The sequence below is a fragment of the Corapipo altera genome, unplaced genomic scaffold, assembly GCF_003945725.1.
Source record: "Corapipo altera isolate COAL_440 unplaced genomic scaffold, ASM394572v1 49, whole genome shotgun sequence".
NCBI lineage: Eukaryota > Metazoa > Chordata > Aves > Passeriformes > Pipridae > Corapipo > Corapipo altera.
In genome coordinates this window covers 16,563,133-16,576,067 of record NW_020884879.1, presented here as the reverse complement: position 1 = coordinate 16,576,067, position 12,935 = coordinate 16,563,133, and the positions used below count along the sequence as shown (strand labels likewise).

At 38.4% G+C, this 12,935-nt stretch overlaps 1 long non-coding RNA gene across 1 annotated transcript in view; it reads left to right on the top strand.

Moving 5' to 3' along the window:
- Positions 1-9,684, top strand: part of LOC113945024 — a 36,643-nt gene extending 26,959 nt beyond the window's left edge. The window contains exon 4 of the long non-coding RNA XR_003526922.1: positions 9,506-9,684. This is a non-coding gene — a long non-coding RNA (uncharacterized LOC113945024). The remainder of the gene's footprint in view (positions 1-9,505) is intronic.
- Positions 9,685-12,935: the final 3,251 nt, after the last annotated feature.

Genomic DNA, 12,935 nt, shown 5'->3' with positions numbered 1-12,935 from the left:
GTTTTAATTTTTTAAAGTGTTTAGACTGAAAGGCTGACCTGCAGGTGCGTGATATTCTACATTCTGGGATATTGGTTCCCTGATCTCTCAGGCTGGGGATTTGCTGGAGTGCTCCATAGCTCCTATGCAGCTTGCAGACCACCTCACCTTGAGGCTCTTTCCAGTGCATGAGTCAGCCCCCGGTTTTATGAAACCAGATTCCCCTGAGACTGGAAGGGCTCTCTGATTCTCCACGCTAGGGGTACATATTTGAATGTCTGCATGCCCAGCAGTCTTCCAGTTATCTGTGGGCAAAGGAATTTGACTTCCAATTAGCTGAATAGAAGTGAATGACAGCTTCAAGCATGGAGCTCCATAAACTTGGAGCTACAAGAGGAGAATGTATTGTTATCTACAGTAAATCAAAGTACACCTGCAAATATCTGTGCTCATTAGTACTTATATTGTTGGGAAGGAAGAACAGCTCCTCCTCAGAAATTTCTAAACAGAAACCAAAAGCAGTGTTTATCAGTCTCCTGTTCAGGAACCATTCGTCACCCATGCAGTATCAGATAAGCCACAGGCAAGATGATTGCAAATCTGTTCTTTTAGAGACAACAGACTCACATGTGCGAACTAGCAAGCAAGCAAAAGAAATGGAGATAAATAAATGTAATATATGAATTATGTTATTTAGTCTGATTTTTTGAAACTTTGGTAAAGGCCTAAAAATTTTTTTATCTGTTCAGTTCAAGAAAACTATACACTAATTTAATTAAGGAAATGGTAAGCAGTCCAAAAGGAGATTCAAACCCTGATTCTATTTAAACTCTGAGTAAGTGAATTAGATCTGCATGCGCAGTAAAGGCATAATTTAGGTATATCTGCATATGTAGATTATCTGAATGGAGTTCTTAAGCACTGATGTAGTGTCAGGTTCTAAAAATCATAGACTGTTTGTGTTAATATGTTTTAATATTTAAGTCTATGCGCATTTGATGCTGCAGATTGAGAAGCAAGATATGGGTAAGGTCCCTTCTGCCAGAAACAGAAAGCAATGTATGTGGTATTATAAAAATAGAACAAGGAAGTACAGTGGCTGGGCAATAGCCTTAGAAATCGAAGTTAGATTAAGTATCAACTGAATCATGTCCTTTTATTCATTCAGTTCAAATGATACAGTCAGTCCTGTGTAAGGCTGAGAAGACTTGATCTTTGTCCTGAAGACCTTGCCATGTAACCAAACGGACCAAGGGAAGCATAAAGGTATATCTATAAGAGTAAAAATAATCCTAGCAGGTTTTAAACTCCTTTGACTTCATTTTTTTTATTATTATTTTCCCAGAACACTAGTCTGGTGTTTGGGGGCTAGAAACAACTTTCTGAAGGAAAACAACTTCAAGGAAGTTCCTTCTTGACCGGTGCTATCATGTCAAGAAAAAGGAAAGAAAATAGAAGAGAAAAACTTCTATTATGTTTGGGCAGTAGCCCAGGAATATGTGGAGGAGGACTCTCATCCCAGAATACACTTCAGGCACAGCCCCTAAATCTCAGTAAATTGTATCTGGGTTCTTATTTTTCTCAGTTGTAAAATAGGCTTAATTTTAAGGCATGACAAAAGCTCGTTCATCATCTGCCAAAAAGCACTTAGTTATTGCATGGCAATAAGAGGGTATGTGCAGAGTTATTGGGATGGATGATTTTATTAGTGTGCATTTTTGGCATTTTGTACAGACATAAAGCTTCAGCAGAAGCTGGAGCAAGCAATTTTTTCCCATCTAATCAAGAGAATGGCTGTGGTTCATTCCCAGGGTCCTGAAGATCACACATCTGTAAAGGATACCACCATTCTCCAGACTCTTCTTCTCAGTACAGATCTTTGGTTTAACTTCTCTTCAACACCTACTGTAACAGCACTTTTCTTAGAGACAACCCTTGAGGGAAAACATGTGTGTGAGATGATGATTTCCCATATATTTAATGTAATATTTTATATGCAAATCTTTTTCAGACCAACTCCTTGTGTGGTGCATAGGGCCACAAATATCAAAACAATCCCTTCCACCCCCAAGACTGATGAATCTCAGCTAACTCTCCTAAAACCTATCAGCTCTTTTAAGATTATTAGTGTTTTAGTAATTACTTATCTCTCAGAAACGCACAGGACTTCTTGTTTGCTCTCTGAACAAATCCAGATACATTGGTTTGTCAGAAGTAAAATCTTAGGTGACAGCATAAGCCAAACACCTTTACTTTGGGGAAGAATTTTAATATAATACTCCCTTTTTCTAATAGCATGGCATTCTATTTATTCAGAGGCCTTGAAAAAATACACACAAATCTTTCCAAAACTTATCACCTACTAATATCTCAAATAAAAAATTTTACCATAGTACATTCTGGGAATTATGCCAGCAAATGAAGTCTTTAGTTGATTCACCACTTTTTTACTCTACCACTTAAGTGCCACTTAAATAGTTGTTGAAAATTGTAAGTTTATTGTATGAATGCATATCCACTGCTCTTAGCTATCACTACCCACAGGTTATGGATGTCACCACTGAGCCAGTCCAGTCTCCACGGTTTGTTTGTCTTCCTCTGCGGCCACTATGTTAAAGGAGAAAATTAATTCTGATCCCTAATGATTCAGCTACTTCAGGCCTAATTGTCTGCAATCTCACCCTTTGCAAGTGATTTTTTCTTGCCTGGCTGAATCTTGTAGGAATGCAAGGGAGTCCCACAAATTTACTTGAATAAAATTTTCAAAGCAGCCAGCAGATAAGAGGTATGAGCAGGGACCATTCTCACTTTCAAATGGAAGTGTTGTCCAGCCCAGGAGGTTTCACTTTGAATGCTGGGCTGTGGATGCCCTCTTTAGAAGTCCAATCTTACTACAGCTGTTTATTGAGGTGGACTATAAGGGCAGGATTATTCTTTCCCAACAGAGGTGTCTACAAGTCAGATGCCTTCATCTAAGTTAGTGTGCTAGACTCCTGTTGTATTCAACATCAAGAAATCAGCCAAAAGAAGTGATTGTTCTACTGTAGTCAGCATTAGTGTGGCCTCAGTCTGAGTACTTTCAGCTACTGAATGCAGCTTTCCACTTCACAACATAAGGATTATGTTTCCAAAGGAGACAAAAAGGGTGAAAGAACTAGAGGGCATGACTTATGAGGAATGTCTGAGGACACTGGGTTTGTTCAGCTTAGAGAAGACTAAAGGGTGACCTCTTTGTCTACAACTTCCTCATGAGGGCAAATGGAGAGGGAGGTGCTTATCTCTACTCTCTGGTGACCGGTGATGGGACTCAAGGGAATGTCTTGAAGCTGCTCCAGGAGAAGTTCAGATTGGATGTTCTTCACTGAAACGGTGTTCAAGCACTGGAAGAGGCTGCCCAGGGAGCTTGTTAGTGTTTGGACAGTACTCTTATATCTAAGCTTTAACTTTTAAGTTGTCCTCTGTGGAATCAGTAATTGGACTGAACCATTTTTGTGAGTCCCTTCCAAGTCAGGATATTCCATGATTTTATAATTCTATGGCTGTCACTTTCAATGTATAGTCAACTTAGCCTAAAGTAGATGGTTAAAACAGGTCGTGTTTGTGTCAAAGAATTGCCTCTGTCTCTGCACCATATAGCAAAAGGGAGGTATTGTACACATCTGCCTTGCAGAGTCTTCAATCATAATTAGAAATTCATAGATACTTATGGTTAGTGCAGGAGATTTGATTTCTTCCTTCAGTTCTCAGACTTTTTCTTTTTTCTTTTGTAAGTCCTCTTTTACCTACTACTCATCTTGACAATGGTTAGACAACAGTTAGCTCTGCTGATTGGCAGGATTTTCCATTTTTGTAAAACATGCTTCAGCAGAATTCCAAGGAGAGGCTTTGTGAACAACTCAAAATTGGTTCAAATTAGGGACTCACATGTTAATCTGGATGATGACATAAATTATAGTTAATTTCTGACCTTGTGTCTGAGTTATCAAGAATAAAGCCTATCTCATTTAAAGGATGGAAATCAAGATTCAAGAATTTAGAAAAGTGTATTTTGGATGAGAGAATATAACTAGTATTGTCTAAAATATATTCAGAATTATATCTAAAATTAAATTCTAACTTCTTGTTCACCTATACTCCTATTCATGTCTGGGCTGCTATCTGAAAGATTGGATTTCAGATATTCTTAGATTAAAAGACATAAATTCAGTTTTGTTTTTTGTTTCATTTCTCTAATTTCATAGGCTGCAGCATTATCTGTTGTGTGAACAAGTTTACATTTTAGAAAAAGAAATGCTTCCCATATCCTTCAAATCATCCTCAGCCTTTTTCAAGAAGTATTTTATATTTCATGCCAAATAACTATGATGGTAACAGAGCCCTGGAGCAGGTCTCCCAGACAGGTTGTGGAGTCTTCTCCTCTGGAGACATTCAAAAGCCATCTGAGCAACATGCTCTAGGGGACCCTGCTTGATCAGGGAAGTTGACCTTGATGACTTCAATGGTCCCTTCCAACCTTTCATATTTTGTGATTCTGTGATGGAATACAATTTCAAACACAATTTTGATAGCTCACATTTTAATTCACAACCCAACAACTATCTAATAAATTATGTTTAATGTTTAGGCATCTTTAATGATTTTGCGCTGTATCAATTTTTTTATTCAATGTTTTCAATTGTAAGTCTTTCACAGAAACTCTTTCATCATTTGGAGGGACTTAAAAAGGTGACCTTTCCCAGGCTTAACTGGTCTTCTTGTCTGCCTTAACAGAGTTTTAGATTTAATTACTCTAAAAACCATTTTGGAAAATGAGGATTGTTAAAGGGGAAATATGAAAGCCTGAGAGAACTTGTGGAAATTGGTTTTGCTCTTGCTATCATCCAAGTGCAGTATACTTCTATCAGAAAGGGTAGTCATGTCTCTACATCACTCCTGTATTCTGCAGTCATGGCACAGATTACACAACACTGCACTTCGAACAGGGAAACACAATTTCCTTCTTATACCATTTATCTCTTTCATTCTTCAATTGTAATGAAAGTAAGTTCCCAGTTTCAAAGTGTATAATTCACCCTTAATAGATTACATGGGCTGAAATTTGATACGCAACATGCTGCCCAGGGAAGAGACATGCTTTGCTTTGTATGAGATGTAGGTCTGTGCAAAAGCAAATCAGGTACTTTTGTTTTCATACTTTCTGTTTCTCTCTACCAAAAAAAAAAAAAAAAAAGGCAAAACAAAACAATTCACATCTTTTTTCAGCATCAGAGTGCATGAACATAGGGAAAATCCTTGTGGAAATGCTGAGAGGTTTATGCTAGGGACAGTAGTTTAAAAAAAAAATCAGTAAGTTACATGCAAATTTGTTCCCATTAGAACTGACATAAACCCCAGAATTTTAGTGTATATATGGTTTTAATTATGATCCTTTAGCACCTGACCAACGTAGTGACTGTATGATAACTATTTTACTGCTTATGGAGATTTGAAATGCACGCAACACGGGTTTATGCACTGTTGGATCTTTTCCCTCTTACACTTTAAAGACTGGTTCAATATTTAATTGAGAAAATACTGTTATTTTAAAGGCTGTTGCATGATAAAGAAAAATTTAACAAGGAGCCAGTCAAATTAGATGCTCAGATATCAGCTCCTCCTGCCTTCAGAGATGGTTCATCATGTTCACCCCTTCCCAGGACAGGGCTCCTCTTGCATGTCTCTAGTTACTTCTCTACAAAGCTCTCAAGCATTTGCTTATTCCTTTGCTGAATCTGGGTCCTAGTCTGTCCTAATCCCACCATATTCCCAGGGTTGGGAGCATTTAATTAGTACATTGAATTTATTATTTTTGCATGCAAAACCAGATCTTTGCAGCTACTTTTGTACCTCTGCAAATTCACTTTGGAACAGGAAAATTATTTCCAGGAGATTTTTTCCTTGAAATCATTCTTTCTAATAGCTAGTGGCCTGAAGAATATGTAAATCAACAACATCATCCACCCTGCTCTCTGACAATTCTTTCTGTTACTCGATACCTCTAGCTCTTGCTGAAGGAATCTTTCCTCTGAGTTCTTCTCTCACTGATTCTTCTCCTCTTTGTCTGTCATTCTCTGCTCTGTAACTCCTTCTTTCTTGGGTCTTGGCCAGCTTGCTCCCCTATTATATTCTACTTTCTCTTTCATCCTCATCCCAGATTGAATCTGACTCTGTGGCTGCAAATCCACCGACAGCTATTAAATATACAGCAATGCAAATCAAATCCCATGAGGAAAGCCCAGCTAATTATGTGCCGACTCCCTTGCTGGTACCAAGACTCAGTTTCTCTCATCAATCATCCCCAGGACTCTACTGACTATCAGAGCCTGTTTTGTGTAGTGACTCTCTTCCGTGCCCTCTTTGCACACTCTTCCTTTAACCTCTTAGTAATTTGCTGAAATCTTCCTTTTGAACATTGGAAGATTCATGGATCCACTATTATCTTGAGCCAGGATGCAGAAGTTCAGCTTGATTTACCTTCAACCTTCCCTGGCCTGTTTTAAATCTACTGATGCATTCTGCATTCTCTGTAGTTTCTCACTTCTCTATTAAATCTTCCAGCGGTTTGGAGACTCTCCTTTGTATTCAAATGCTGTGAGCTTTCTTCTACATTTCAGGGCATTTGGTAAGCTTGTTGTTTTTCCTCATTTCTTCTGGTTTCGGCTAAAATGTTGTTTCATTCTGTTTCTTTTTCTCTTTCTTGCCATCAGTCCAGGCTCCAAAGGACAGAAGATTGTTTCTCTGGCATAACAAGTGGTCAGACCCACCTAGAGCCACAGATGTGAACCGGAAGGGTTCAGTTTGTATTAAGCCAAGTCAAAGGGAGCTCTTGGCAAATTTCCCCAAAGACAGCAGTATTCTAAAGCAAGGATCTGCAGCTCTGGGTCTGGCTGTTAGGAGCCTGTCAGTTCTCACCCAGGCAGATGTGCAGCCCTGGGTGATCCAAGAAGGCTGTTGCAGGACTAGTGATAGGGCGATTTCAGTTCCTGCAGATCCAGGTTGGGCACACATTACCATGCTGTTATAACCCAATTTAGAAGCTCTACGCTTTACCGGTGTTACACTTTTATTTCTGGTTTCAAGAGATGTTGCCTATGCAAACTCTTTCAAAGCCTTTTGATTCTTTGGTATCTTGAGTTCACGTCTGGAGAAAAACTACACATTTTTCTCTGAGAGGTTTCTTTAAATTTGGTGAGAAAATAGATTTTTTGGCAAAAAGGTTTTAACAGAAATAGCACACAACTTCAGAAAAAACATTACAATAGGTTACTGAAACAATAAAGCATTGCTATAGTAAGGGAACCTTTGTTACACCCAGCAAACACAAACTTAAGTGAAATACCCGTAACCTAAGTGAAATACAGACAAGTTGCCCACAGGAGTAAAGGAAGAGAGATTAAGAGAAGAAAGAATAAAGAGAGGAACATAGTCACCACTATGAAGGTCACATCTTGACAGGTCAGGAGGGCAGAGGCCAAAGGGGATGGAGACCTCATGAGTGTCTATTCATAGACTCTGGCTATTGTAAGCCACTCCCTCTAGGAGGGACCCTTGGCTCACTGCCACTCACTGTCCCCCCAGCCAAAGTGAGGGGTGCCACAGCCAATTAGAGGCTCCAGGGGGTGCAGTGTGGGCAGGCCACCAGGTGGACCTTGTTGACAGCTTAGTTGCATGGCTTTCCCTGCCATGTGCCCTGTGTGGTTGCACCATGTTTGCTCCACGCCTAAGTCTAGTCCTTCCACCCCCCACCCCCACACACACAGACAATGTGGTTTATTCGACCCATCAGTCAAATAATTTGGTGGGATATGAATCCAGTCTCTGACACATGTGCAAGTGCTCTGCTCCAGACCTGCTGCAGGAGCACTGGTGATCTCTGCAGCTTCATGGAGGTTTTCTGAGCTACTCACCAAAGTGTAACAGATAGGGTCCTGCATCCGGTTTTCCTCAGCCCCAGGTTTTGCCTGTTCCCCTGGCAGCAGTAGAAATAAAATGGACAGTTTCAACAATGGCATGGTGTGGAAAGAACTACCAGGGACTGAAATACCATTTCACTGATTTAAGAACAGCTTAGTCCAAGAAGTTTTAATTCCCTGGGAAGCTGGAAAGTTGTTTTTTTTGTTTCCATCGTAAGCAAAATACTATTATACAAAACTTGTACACAACATATGACTCACTTTTTGAGTGACTTTTAATTGTCACTTCAGGTGTCAGTTGATGCATTTCTACTGTGCCTATTAGTGTAGAGTTATTACATTTCAATTCCAACAGTTCACGAAGAACATTTTCTGTTATCTTTTCTACAATTTTTTTTTACCTTCTTACAATGCAACAGGCAGATATTGTGGTATTGATGGAGCACTTATAGATGGCTGATGAATTCTGCCTCATATTATTATACAGTTCCTAATATACAAATTGTGTTAATGATGATACAAGTGTACAGCTTTCAGCAAATTCTTTGTCACACAAAGGGATGACAATTAGGTCGTTAAATCTTGAAAGATGACAATAAAAGCAAACAAAAATATGGAAGAAAATACGCCTCCAGCTGAATTTTCTCTCATTAATCATTAGAGATGACAGGAGTTTGTATAAATTCGGTTGCTACCTTTAAGCTCCTATCAACCTCAAAGAAGATCAGGTCTGGGCAGGGAAGATTTTGAGCATAATCCACACAGAAACGGGTGAGCACTTCTGTGGCAGACATTTGAGTTTAGTTGTGCTGAAATTTAGCAGATCAACAAGAAAACAAACTATAAGCAGTAATATTTATCCCTGTGTGCGCTGATCCTGGACAATCCTAGAAGACTTCCCCTTCATCTATTTAATGGTATGCAAAAATGAGGGATTTGAGACATAAAAATTAGGTTCAGAATCTATTATTTTTGCTTAAATCTATATAAATTGAATGTGTCTGCAGCTGCCAAGGTTGCGTTGCAGAGTATTAGCAAGACATACTCAAACAGTAGAATGAGTATATAAAAATCCAGAACAGGATACAAGAAACACTGAAACTGTATTTGGTAAAAAGACTTGCCTTTCTTTTAACATCACTTCTTCTTTTCTGCTTTAGGATGGAAATAAGAACCATTTATTGCTGAAAAAAATCTTGAATGTTTATTTTAATACACTGTAATAAATGTATATTTTCTTAATGCATAAGTGCATTTTTTGGGATTAAAAGCTCTTATTTCCCAGTCACTACATTCTACCTCTGTATCATATGGGGCCAAATTACACAATGAGCTGAGTTACACTAATCTTAATCAGTAAAGCACAAATAAAACTAATGTTAAGGTTTGATGCCTGCACCACTAAAGTAAACAAAAAGCACAGAGCAAAAGACAATCATGCAATAAGGCAAAGGAAAAAGAAGACAAGAATGCAACACACAAGGATTATTCAAAAGCAAAACTAAGAGAAACATTAAATAACCTGTGATTTCTTACTATCTCTCCCCATCCCTTCATCTTCTTATAAAAACTAGGAATACAATAGGATGCGTCTTTCCTCACACCTGGTAGAAGCTCAGTTCTTTCTTCTTTATTCTTCTGAAAATACTGAAGAACGAAGGAGAGACATAAAGGAAAACAACAGTACTCCAAGCATTTACAACTTTTGTCATAAGAAGAGAAGAAAGCAACAGCGAAACAGTGTGTATCTAAAATAGACATTAAACTTTCTTCCTTTACTACACTTCTGGTGGTCTGAAGAAAGTTCTTGGGTCCCAGTGCTGAGGTTCTTGGAGAACCCAGTGCTGAGGTTCTCGGAGAACCCAGTGCTGAGGTTCTCGGAGAACTGAAAACCCAGAGCCATTTCATTTGATAAAAGCCTGAAAACTCCAGCCTTATACGGCTTTGCGTGCTGTTTGAACATTCACTGCTGAGATTTCTTCTTCGTTCTCATTTCAGATGTATACGTCACAAAAAAATAGAAAAATAGGATATCGTTAGTTTTGGCATCACTGGAAGAGAGTTTTATTAGGGCTGCATTGCTTGCAAAATCCTGCCAAAATCCACAGGGAAGCTTACTAAAGAAAATAACTCCTTTTAGATAATTAGCAGGGATCCATGGAAGCCAACAGAGAGACTGATACTGACTGCAGCTACAAAAAAACTTTGGACAATTGTGGAAATTAATTAATCTCTGTCTAGCCTTGCCCATTTCTCATGCCCAGGTGTAACTTCCCTTTGGTTTACAAGTCAGCCCTGGAAAGTTCATGTCTCATCATTGTTTTGGAAAGTTTTTGATTTGCTGTGGAGTATTTAAGAATTTTGTGTCCTTAGCAAAGTCCTTTACAACTGACAGAGTCACAGAGTTGTGCTTCTTAAAAAGTCCCTTGTACACAAAGTGAATCAGGATCATACATATAATCACACATCTAATCTGCATGAGCTTTTCTCATAGCAATGTTCTAAATGACTGCTATGAACATGGCCTAGGCTTTTTTTAAATAAAGCTTAAAAATCTGAGACCAAAATATCTACCAAACAGTTTCTACTATTCCTATATTTATCAGCTTTGAACACAGCTGATAAAGGTGGTTCTTGAAATAGAAGAGGAAAAAAAAGAAAGCCCTACGTCAAGGTTATCAAAATGGTACTTTTCAGGTTGTTTACACATTTTCACCTAGGAAGTCAGTGGCCTGACTTCCTAATCTTCCATGATCTTCCTAATATCTTACAAACAGTCAACCTAGGAGGAAAAATCTATCTAAGAAAATTCTTGTGGAATTTAGATAAATATTAAAAAAATAGCAAATGAAAGCATTAAGCTTATATGTCATAGTAAAGACAAACTGGGAATATAGATTTCTGTCAGCAATTATTGAAGTATTCAGTATTCCTCCAAAGAAATCCACTACACTCTTAGAGAGACTAAATAACATTTCAAAGTCGTTTTAATTAGATTTTGTACTTAACCTCTTCTGTGACCAGTTCTTTGTAAATCCCCTTTATTTCCTGCTACCATGCTGTGATACTGCTTTCGTATGAATGAGAGACTAAGTAAAACAACTGTGCTGAATATGTGAGTAATTAGGGAATAGTTTACTATAAATTATGGATTTGTTAGAGGAAAGCAGTCTATACCTGTTCCAGTGTTTGAGTCAAGTATTTAAAACCTCCCGTTTTACCAGGTTCTCCAACTTCACTGACTTTCAGCCTGTAGAAAACACATGGCTGATACAAGGGTGGGGTATTTTCAAAAACATTCGCTTACACAATCTTTGTTCCTGGATTAATGCTGTTTTTAAGAAGGCTTGTTTAAGAAGTTTTTGTGCTTATATCTGAATTTTGTTCTGTATCTATTTCATCAAGAAATTGCTGAATAACTCTCCACTAGTACAGAAACAGAGCACTGTATTAGAGTTCTGCTTAGCTTCTTGCCCTGGTGCTGTTTTCATGTGAAACCCAGATGCACAAAATTTCCTATTTTCTTCACTATTCTCATTTCCATTCAAAGCAAGCCCAGCATTCATCTCCACAACACACAGCTTTCCCTGTGCTCTGCCAGTCTGGACAATCAGGAAAGCATAATCACGGATACACTGAGGTACAATACAGTTGGTAAAATATGTATGTACTATCTACTGTAAAATTTTCAGCTATTATATTACTCTTGAACTCCCCTAATTTTTGCTTCTTCTAGACAAACCTATTGATTCCTACAAGTATGAGGGCTTTCATTTCTCATTTAGTTATTTATTAGAGGAACCTCTTGAATTTAATCATTCCAATTGGATGACAGCTAAAAACTCTAATTTTGAAATTTGATAGTAGCTCAGCATGAAGTTTTTCTAAAAAATTGCCTTAGTCCATGCTCACCTCATCAGCTTTCATCAGTGATGGGAACAATAGGATTCACAATGCACCCAAAGGCTCGAAGACAAGAATTACCAAAATGAACGATGCCTCACAACAAACACTCCATGAGCAGCTCCCTCTTAAAGACCTTCAGCTTCATGAGCCTGCATCATCAGGAGTGAGCTACTTCACTTTCAAGTGAAGTGATTTTTTGGATTCTTAAAATCCAATGTCCACCTTTGTCTTGGGAGAAGCCAAAGCTATCAATAGCAGGCAGAGACTAACAGAGTCACAACACCTCAATTTACCAAACAGGCTACAATATTCCAAATTATTGTGCATATAATGCTGAATGTAGAGTGCCTACAACCAAAACCTACAATGAAAACTCTGTGGAGAATTGTATGGGGGAGAACAGCAGTCGCTCTGGAGCAGAAGCTTGCCAACACTGGCCATACAAAAAAAAAATAGAAAAATAAAGAGCCATGGATATACTTGGTTGAAATATCTGAAAATTTTTTTTTTATTTAGTTCAACATATCAAAACAAACTCACAACATTTCCTTCTGTCATTACTGACACTGGAAAAGAAGAAACTACATACTTTTGAAAATATGCTCACAGATACAGATCTGTTATGACTGAAATAGGTGTAAAGTCACAGTTATTGAACAAGTATCCTCAATCAAGCCAAAGCTATATCTTAGGACACAATGTGGTCGAACCATTCAGTTTTGTTTGGTTTGGTTGGAAAGAGCCTCTAGGCTATGTCTGTTTTAGTAAATTAAACATTCTAGTGAATTAATAGCTTTAGAAGATCTTCTCAAGAACTCAAACACAACAGGAGATGCGAACAAAAAGGATTACAGGAGCGATTCTGGTCTGGACCAAAGACCATTTCCTCAGACAACTCCCTGGCGTCACTTGGAGAAATTTGTAGGTCACAGGCACTTTGTGGTAGGTAGATGCATAAGACTGGCCTATTTTGGATGATGAGAGAGTTTAATAGCATGGACACAGGCTACTCTGTGTTAGTTGGCTTCATGGGCAGACCATTGTGGGCAAGTTTCATTCCCTAAGTCTTAGAATTTGTTGGTCTTGCAAACATCTGAG